Source organism: Magnolia sinica, chromosome 15 (genome assembly GCF_029962835.1).
Source record: "Magnolia sinica isolate HGM2019 chromosome 15, MsV1, whole genome shotgun sequence".
Classification (NCBI taxonomy): Eukaryota; Viridiplantae; Streptophyta; class Magnoliopsida; order Magnoliales; family Magnoliaceae; genus Magnolia; species Magnolia sinica.
Window position 1 is genome coordinate 3,203,344 of NC_080587.1, and position 9,760 is coordinate 3,213,103.

Below are 9,760 nucleotides of genomic sequence, written 5' to 3' on the forward strand. Positions count from 1 at the left end.
GCCCGATATCTCGGACCCATTTAGAAATATAACAGGTTTGGATCCACCACTTTGGATCCGGTTACAAAATTAGCTCTACTCGGTCCGAGTCGGATCCACCATTTTGGACCCGGTTGAGACCGGGCTTAAGGTGGGTCTGATTAATTTTAATAATATAAATACTCTATGTGTGTATGCTCACAGACAAGGTTCAGCTAACTTAGAAATTAGGGAGTAATTAATATTAAATTAAAGATTATTTAATGTTAATAAATAATCTATTAACAAGGTCGCATAGACCTAGATTTTACTAGGGCTGTCAATGGGCCGGGCCTAGTGTTGGTCTGGCCAAACTTTTGATTTTACTGACCCGAGCGTGGCCCATCGACACCCCTAGATCTTACACGAAAAGATGAGAGAGAGAGAGAGAGAGAGAGAGAGAGAGAGAGAGAAGAAAAAGAAAAAAAGGAAGCCTTTGATTCTCTCGGCAGGTGGTGGACGATACTCATGCATTTAGAAATTACTTGAATATTATGTATATAATATATTATAGTTCGAATTAAACTGTCTATATTATGTATATTAGCTTAAACTTATTATTATCTAAAAATTACTCTTATTTGGTTATCTGGCTATCAGATTAGTGGACAGTTATTGGACGGCTGAAAATGAAAAATATCACGCCTTGTTTCAAGAAACTAGGATCCATGAACCAGAGGTTACGTGATTGGGGTTCCTCGGCTATGCGGCCCACCTCCAAATCAAAGTAAGCAATCATACATTTTATAAGGAAGAAAGATCATTGGCTCACAGCATGTCAATGTGCATGCAGATAATGGCTATTCAAAAATCTGCATTTTGAAGTGCCTCTGAGATTCCCGCCAACCGTTTAGATGAGGAGAGATGTATATCCTCAACTTTCTAGGCGTTCCCTGTGCCAGTACTATTCATGATGCCCCACTTAATTGGCAGGCGTATGTAATGTTAAGATGATCTGGACCATTCATATGATGGACCTCACTTTGAGTAGCCTAGCCTAAAACGTTTGACCAATCCATGGTGGTTCGCACTTTATGAATTTTCAGATTATATTGTGGTCTAGGGTTGGGTCTAAGCACTTGGGTTAACAACAGGATGGGCTAGACAGCAGTGGGTCAAATTCTGGCTTGATTCAGGTGGGCCTAGTTTTCTATAGAGGCCCCTGATTTTGAAGCATGGCTTTGTAATAGAAGCCTTGGGTCGAGCATAGGCCTGGATGTTCTTAAAAATTGCAAGCCTTTGTAGTATCATTGATGGGAGATACTACAAAATATCACACCCTCTTAACTGTCAGAATGGGCCTGTTATGTACACAATTGGCAAGCCAGCAGTCGGATTGGCTACGATCATCCTTTAAAAAAAATAAAATAAAATAAAAAATAAAAAATAAAAATTATTTGATGCATCTTATATTAATCTAGGGGCCCAAGACATGTACGCAGTAGATTGCTGAAAAGCAGACCCCACCTGTATCATTTCTGGGCCGAACAAAACCTTTTCATCCACGATCAATCACAACACTTAATTAACAACATATTTAGAATAGTATTTACTCTTCAGACCACTTCCTATATGTGTGAATTGGATTTCTCAGAAATAGAATTTTGAGCACTTGAATTTACATGTTTGGATGGAGAATTTCTATACTGCGGGTACACAGAGAACCATAGAAATCAAGAAGCTAAGAAAATGTAGAAGATCAATGCAGCCCAGCTATCAGTTCAAAAGATTGTAAGCTGGCAAATCCTTAATGCTGGAGACGTCTTCCAATGCTAGCTCACGCTCCAGCTGCGGTAGTGTCGATTTCAAAACCTCCTAGAAAGATGAGGAAGACAGATCAAAGAGAAAAAAAATCAGGTAAACAAAATTTCAAGGGAACCCAATTCCTTTAGGGACACAAGGATGAATGTGATGAGGTCAATCACCGTCTTCCTCAAGGATAACTAATTTGAATCCATGAAGCTTCTTTGGACTCTTTTGGAGACTACTCGAATCCACAAGGAAAAATCAAGAAAATAGAAATAATATTCTAGAAAATTTGTAAATTGACTAATTCTTGAATAAACAAGTTTACACCCCTTTAAATAGGGACACTAAGCCATGAAATAAGTTCCGGAATTAAACTACAGCTAAAACTCCTAGAAATCATGACTTACTATAAATAGTAATCTTACAATTTACAGACGGTCATGATTCCTACAACTGCGCATGGTTTTTAGCTAAAGATAGTAAGTGTTCTATTTGGCCGAACCCTGATGTTCCCCTAACTATTCTAACCACTTTTCATGTTGACGCAGCTCCTGGAGCCCAACAATGAAGAGTTGTACTTAAACTAAAACTTGCTATAAATAGTAAAAACAAAATTAAATTGGGAATTTAACTGTTGAACTGATGGGCAAATTTGGTGATGGCAAATTCATTAACGCATTCTACCCAAAATTATATATGGTATTTCGCAAATTCAGCATTGGAATTCCACCGTTTGCGATATACGTCATCCAGGCTAGGTTACTCAGGTACATTTTCCAGTCTCCAACTGGGCCCTTTCTGATCCATCTTGACCATGAAACTGGCCACGACCCGCTCTACATCATCTAGGCTAGGTTACTAAGGTACATTTTCTGCCTTCTCTTAAATGGGGTGATGGCTCATCTACCGTTCATGTGGGTACTGATCCAAACAATCCAAATTGTGGACCATCCAATGGAGGTCATGGAATGGAGATGATCAGAGGTATAGATTCAACGATTGATATAAGATGGTTAAGATTCATCCTATTGATGTGATTTCCAGGATATGCTCCATCTACAACAGGACCCACGATTTGGATATCTATAGACACAAATGTATGCCATTTGTGTGCCTGATAAGATCAAGCCACTGTCAATGAAATGGAGTGTCACAGCGGTGCTTACATTGAATTCCATATAAGAAGCAAGCTTCGCAAGCCACTGAGCATTCATCATCTGAAATGACACACAATAGAGGTTATCGAATGCCATTTCATCGTCTCCAAGCAGCTCCAGAAGTCGAACACCTGTTAATGAAGTAGTCCTGCCTGCAAGAAAGTTCCAACCATACGTGATTTTCATTTTCAATGAACACAGTCATAGGAAGACATTTTTAATGTGGGTACCCAATCAACCCGACCCGATTTTAATGGGTCAGGCCAGGTTTGGGTCTCACTCTTTGGATCCAATTAAAAATCGGTCTGGTCAGGTTTTGGGTTGGGTCGAGGCAGTTTTAATAGTAAAACTATGTATTTTTAACATGCATTGATTATTCTAGTAAGAAATGAGTTTCCCTATGCTGCACACGTGTAAGAGAGACTATTTATACACATCATGCATCCGCCAAAGCAGCATGCTTGTGTGAGATCTAATCCATCCAGCAGGTATAGGCCTAATCATGTAAATGCTCTTGACTGTCCCAAAGCCAACTCCAAATTTAGATCCAAAGACTCAATGGGTACCTCGAATCCGATCAGATCCAGGTTTTTAAGAACCACACCAGACATAAAAGGACCCAAACCTGGCAAGAACCGAGCCTGGTAAGCCCAGGCGCAGGTACTACAAGACCCAACCCTTTGACAGCCCTACCTGTTTGGGTGCCACTTAAAAATGAGTTCATTGCATTTTAATAAATAGTAATTATGTATTAGAGATCATGATTGCTGGTTATTAAGATTACCTTGCTAGAAAAGAAATGGGGCGTTCGATAGCATTGACATACATCCAATACCTGCGGAATGACATTGAGTGCTATCTCCAAAACAGTCCAGCAATCAATTGGAATTTTTTCAGATTTTCTCAATGTGATTGAGTTGTCAATATCGATTGTATCGACAGCTGCTCAATGGAATTGAGTGGATTGACGTTGACATTGACAAACCCTATTACATACAAATTTAAGACATCTAACAACATAGAGTGAGCTCAGGTGAAAATGGATTTCTTGCTAAAGCCTGTCGTAGGTTTATGCGCTTGGATGCTAAGTGAGGCCCACTATGATGTTTGTGAGAAATCCACCCTGTCAATCCATTTTTCGAGCTCATTTTAGGATATGAGACCAAAAATAAGGAAGATCTATACTCAAGGGAGCCACATCGAGAGGAAACAATAGGTAAAGAAATTTCAATCATTGAAATCTTACGGGGTCCACCTTGATATTTATATACTATCCAAACCATTCATAAAGTCATACCCATTGGAATGAACTGAAAACACAAAAAACCAAATTCCTAATATGAAACTCTTATGGCCCTACGATTGTCTCAATTTCCTCTCATGTGGCTCACTTGAGTTCCGGATCCTCCTCATTTTTTATCATATATTCTAAAATGAGTTGGAAAATCAGATGCATGGAGTGGATTTCGTTCCTCTAAGTGTGGTCTACTTGATCAACAGATAAATTACAAACAATAAGGTGGGAAGTAGGCATTTTGTAAACGGGCTGGGCTGGTGGGGTTGGGTTTGTCTGGGCCTGGGCCAAGCTAACCCCACATGTATCAATTCTGGGCCGAACAAAACCTTTCCACCCTCGATCAAGCACAACACTTAATTAACAACACACTTCAATAGTATTTACCCTTCAGACTACTTCCTATACCTGTGAATGGAATTTCTCAGAATCAGAATTTTGAGCACTTGAATTTACATATTTGGATGGAGAATTTCTATACCGTGCGTATACAGATAACTACAGTAATCAAGAAGCTAAGAAAATGCAGAAGACCAATGCGGCCCAGCTATTGGTTCAAAACTTCCTAGAAAGATGAGGAAGACAGAGATCAAAGAGAAAAAATCTGGTATACAGAATTTCAAGGGAACGCAATTCCTCTATGCTAGGTTACTCAGGTACCCTTTCCGCCATCTCCTAAATGGGGTGATGGTTCATCTACCGTTCATGTGGTTACTGATCCAAACAGTCCAAATTGTGGACCATCCAATGGAGGCAATAGAATGGAGATGATCAGTGGTACAGATTCAACGATCGATGTAAGATGGTTAAGATTCATCCTATCAATGTGATTTCCAGAATATACTCCATCTAAAATAGGACCTACGATTTGGACATCTATAGACACAGATGTATGCCATTTGTATGCTGGATAAGAAGGCACTGTCAATGAAATGGAGTGTCACAATGCTTACATTGAATTCCATATGAGAAGCACACTTAGCAAGCCACTGAGCATCCATCATCTGAAATGACACACAGTAGAGGTCATCGAATGCCATTTCATCCTGTCCATGTAGCTCCAGAAGCCGAACCCCAGCCATTGAAGTAGTCCTGCCTGCAAGAAAGTTCCAACCATACGTTATTTTAATTTTCAATTGGTCAGGCCAGGATTGGGTATCACTTTTTGGATCCAATTAAAAATTGGTCTAGTCAGGTTTTGAGTTGGGTCCGGGAAGTTTAATTTAATAGTAAAACTATGTATTTTTAACATGCATTGATTATTCTAGTAAGAAATGGTTCCATGTGCTGCACACGTGTAAGAGAGACTGTTTTTACACATCATTCATTCGCCAAAGCGGCATGCTTGTGTGAGATCTAATCCATCCAGCGGGTAGGCCTAATCATGTAAATGCTCTTAACTGTCTGTTGAGGGTTAAATATTGTATATTAGACCCCATTTATTAGCTGAATTTACGAGCATGATACTGTTTAACGCTTTATTTTTAATCATGTTGTGATGCAAGGTGAATCTACGAGCCTGGACCGAAAAGGGTGCTTAAAGCATGGATTTAACGCTCTGATGACACCAGAGCATGGGACAGACTCCAGAGAACCAAGATCGACAGAATTACACACCAGGGACCTGAAAAAATCGAGAAACTGAAGCTCAAACGGCCTGAAAGTCAGCCAGAATGCAAGATCACTGGGTTTCCACCATCTATTCAGCTTGAAACTTTATACATGGCTCGAGGACCAAAAACTAACCGTACATGTCAAATTTCAACCATTGGATCCTTCTAGAAGTGGCCCAACGGACAAATCAGCCCATAAATCAGTGATTTGGGGCCTGCCTGGTATCTGGAAATGCGTCAATTTTGGACTCAACGCCTTAAGTGAGGCGAAAAAATGGATGGACGGCATAGATTTCTCTCGAACATCACGATGAACCCATATGTACATCGCATGTACATAGGGTACATGTGCACGAGAAGTGCACCAGACGGAGAGTCCGGTCAAACCACGGACTGACCCGAAGTCCATTTTTAAAAGAAAAGAAAAAAAAAAGAAACAGCGTCCGATGCTGTTTCGACGGGTGATCTTTGTGGGCCCCACTCGCTCCCCAGAACACTGATCCTGACCATACACTCGAACTCCATGGTCCATATTACCAAGCCCTAGGTGACAAAATTCCAAGAAACAGTACGGATGGGTTCCTGGCAGTTCAAACGGAAGATGGACGGTGGACTGAACCGGCTTGTGGGCCACACCAAAATCAAACTGAAACTGTCCCTTCCCGAACGGTTCTTTGTCCTGAATCCAATGGACGGCTTGGATTTCTCAAAACAATAGTGAAGTGGGCCCCACCATCGTCACAGCGTCAATGACGCTACTCTGTTTCGCGGTCCGGAAGAACCGGACGTTCCGAATCGTTCTGGCCCACTGGTGATGATCAGATGTCTGATCTTAACCGCCCATCATGCAAAGGGGCTTGCTTTAGCCAAACCCATGTTGTCTTTATGCACTCATACATGCGTAGGTGCTGGTTTCAATGGTCACAAACGGACTGCCTTACAACTGTTGCAGCTGATCTCTTCCATGGGTCACGCAAAATTTGATCCAAAACCGACCATCTCCGGTTGAAATTTCGAGGAGAATCTGGTGAACGGAGTGGATCTCCTGTCTGAATTCAAGAATGGGCCCCACCGGAAAAACAACGTAAGAAATCTATTCCTGCTACGATTCGGACTGCGAAGAAAGGACGGTTCCAACTCCAGCAACGTGCGTGAGGAGCTTCGACTCTCTCCGAACGGACGTCCTCTTGGCTTATAAAAGAAAGAAAAAGAGAAAAGAGAAGGGCAGCTGTGGGAAGAAGATCATGCTCGGCTTGGATGATTGCAAGTGAGAGAGAGAGAGAAGATAGAGAGTTTGTTTTTCTTTTTCTAATTATTTGTTTTACTTTGTTTGATTTATTTTTAAGAGAATCAGCCATTTATGTGTAGCTAAACCTCTTAGATAGGGCTAAGAGGTGAAGCCTGGAGCGAGATGGGAGATACTATTTCATGCTTCTAATTTAAATTCATGAACTGAATGTGATTTGCGCTAATTATTAAAGGAATGTTTTTTTTTCTTAGTCTTTAATGGTCTGTTGTGACTGAAATTACAATGGGTCTGCAATGGCTTTGAGTATTTCTTTTTCCCTTTTTAATGTTTATGACGCCAGGAAGCCCTGTTATTCACCATCGTCTCCTGGGCATGGTTGGATGATGGTACCCTTCCTAACTTTCATGCACTGTTGATTGGTTGGTAATTAGTTTAATCCTGTTGTTTGCTTTGTCTCCTGGGCATGGTTAGATGATGGAATCCATTCTAATTCATATACATTTCATCTTTTGAAAACCAGATCAAGTAAGTTCAGTTTAAATTCCATAATTCTTGATGCAGGCATAAGATCTCATTGATCCCTACAAGTGAATCCTCTGAATCCCTAGTTTCCTTCCTCTGAATTACTTAAGTTTTAGATTAGTGTTTCACTCTTATTATTCAAATTACAACTCGAATTAGATTTCATCTCATTCTAGTTTTAGATCTAGTTAGTTTCAGACAACGTACAGATATCAGTCCCTTGGGATTCGACCTCGGTCTTACCGAGTTTATTACTACATCACAACCCTATACTTGGGGAGCGAACAACGTCCCAAAGCCAACTCCAAATTTAGATCCAAAGACTCAATGGGTACCCAAATCCGATCAGATCAAGGTAAGCCCAGGTGCAGGTACTACAAGACCTAACCTTTGACAGCCCTACCTGTTTGGGTGCCGCTTAAAACTGAGTTCATTGCATTTTACTAAATAGTAATTGTGTATTAGAGATCATGATTGCTGGTTCTTAAGATTACCTTGCTAGAAAAGAAAGGGACGTTCCGTAGCATTGACGTACATCCAATATACCTGTTGATGACATTAAGTGCCATCTCCAAAACAGTCTAGCAATCAACTATAATTTTTTCAAAATTTTTCAATGTGATGGAGTGAACTATCGTTGCTATCGACAGCTGCTTGATGCAATTGAGTGCACTGTCGATGACATCGACAAACTCTATTACAGATAAATTTAAGATATCTGACAACAAAGAGTGAGCTTGGCTGAAAATATATTTCTTACCAAAGCCCTGTGGTAGGCTTATGTGCTTGGAAGCTAAGTGAGGCCCAGTGTGATGTTTGTGAGAAATCCACCCTGTCAATCCATTTTTTGAGCTCATTTTAGGATGGGAGACCAAAAATGAGGAAGATCTAGAACTCAAGGGAGCCACACGAGAGGAAACAATAGGTAAAGAAATTCCAATCACTGAAATCTCACGGGGTCCACCTTGATACTTATATACTATCCAAACCATTCATAAAGTCATACCCATTGGAATGAACTGAAAACACAAAAAAATTAAAAAATAAAATAAAATAAAAAATCCTAATATGAAACTCTTATGACCCTACGAATGTCTCAATTTCCTCTCATGTGGCTAACTTGAGTTCCGGATCCTCCTCATTTTTTGTCCTATTCTAAAATGAGTTCGAAAATCAGATGGATGGAGTAGATTTCGTTCCTCTAAGTGTGGTCTACTTGATCAACAGATAAATTACGAACAATCAGGTGGGAAGTAGGCATTTTGTAAACGGGCTGGGCCAAGCAAACTTATCAAGTTGGGCTTGGGCCTCCTGTGCCAGAATGCATGCTTGATTGGACTAGGCCTGGCCTGACCTAACTCTCTCGAGTTGGACTGGGCCTCCTGTGCAAGATGCATGCTTGGCTTGGGCCGGGCTCAGTCCTTGAACCTTAAAGTGCCAGATTAAGTGAAGCATAGCTTGACTCGACCCTGACCATGAGGCCTACCGTGATTATGTACCTTAATCAACGCCGTTGATCCATTTTGAAAACTCATTTTAGGTGATGATTCCAAAAATGAAGCAGATGCAAATCTCATGTGGACCAAAATATAGGAAACAGTGGTAATCGACCATTAAAAATCTCTCCCGGCCACAAAAGCTTTGGATGAATCTAATATTTGTGTAGTCTCCTCATCAATGTCCTTGTGACCTTCTCAACAGGTTGGATGACAAATAAACATTCCTGTGGCCCCATGATGTCTTTAATGATGGGAAATCAATGATGACTCTTTTGTTTTTTTTCCGTGGTATGGTCCACCTAAAATTTAGATCTGCTTCATTTTTCATTTTTTGGGAACATGTCCTAAAATGAGCTTTCAAGATGGATGGACGGTGTGGATGTAAGGGTGTGGATGTAAGGGACATACATCATTGTGGGGCCCACAGTTAGGGATCAACCTACGTCCTTGGATCGGGGGATCATCTGGATGAATGATAGCACGAAAATAGCAGCAACTGAATTATCCAAACTCTTCAATTGGTGGTCATCAAATGTATATCTATATACTCTGTATCTAAGAAAGAGGGAGAGTACCTAGTTGGAACTTGTCCACTTGATGGATCATCTCATCTTTAGTGCCTCATTCGATTCTGTGGTGGTCAATCCAGATGTTTGGGA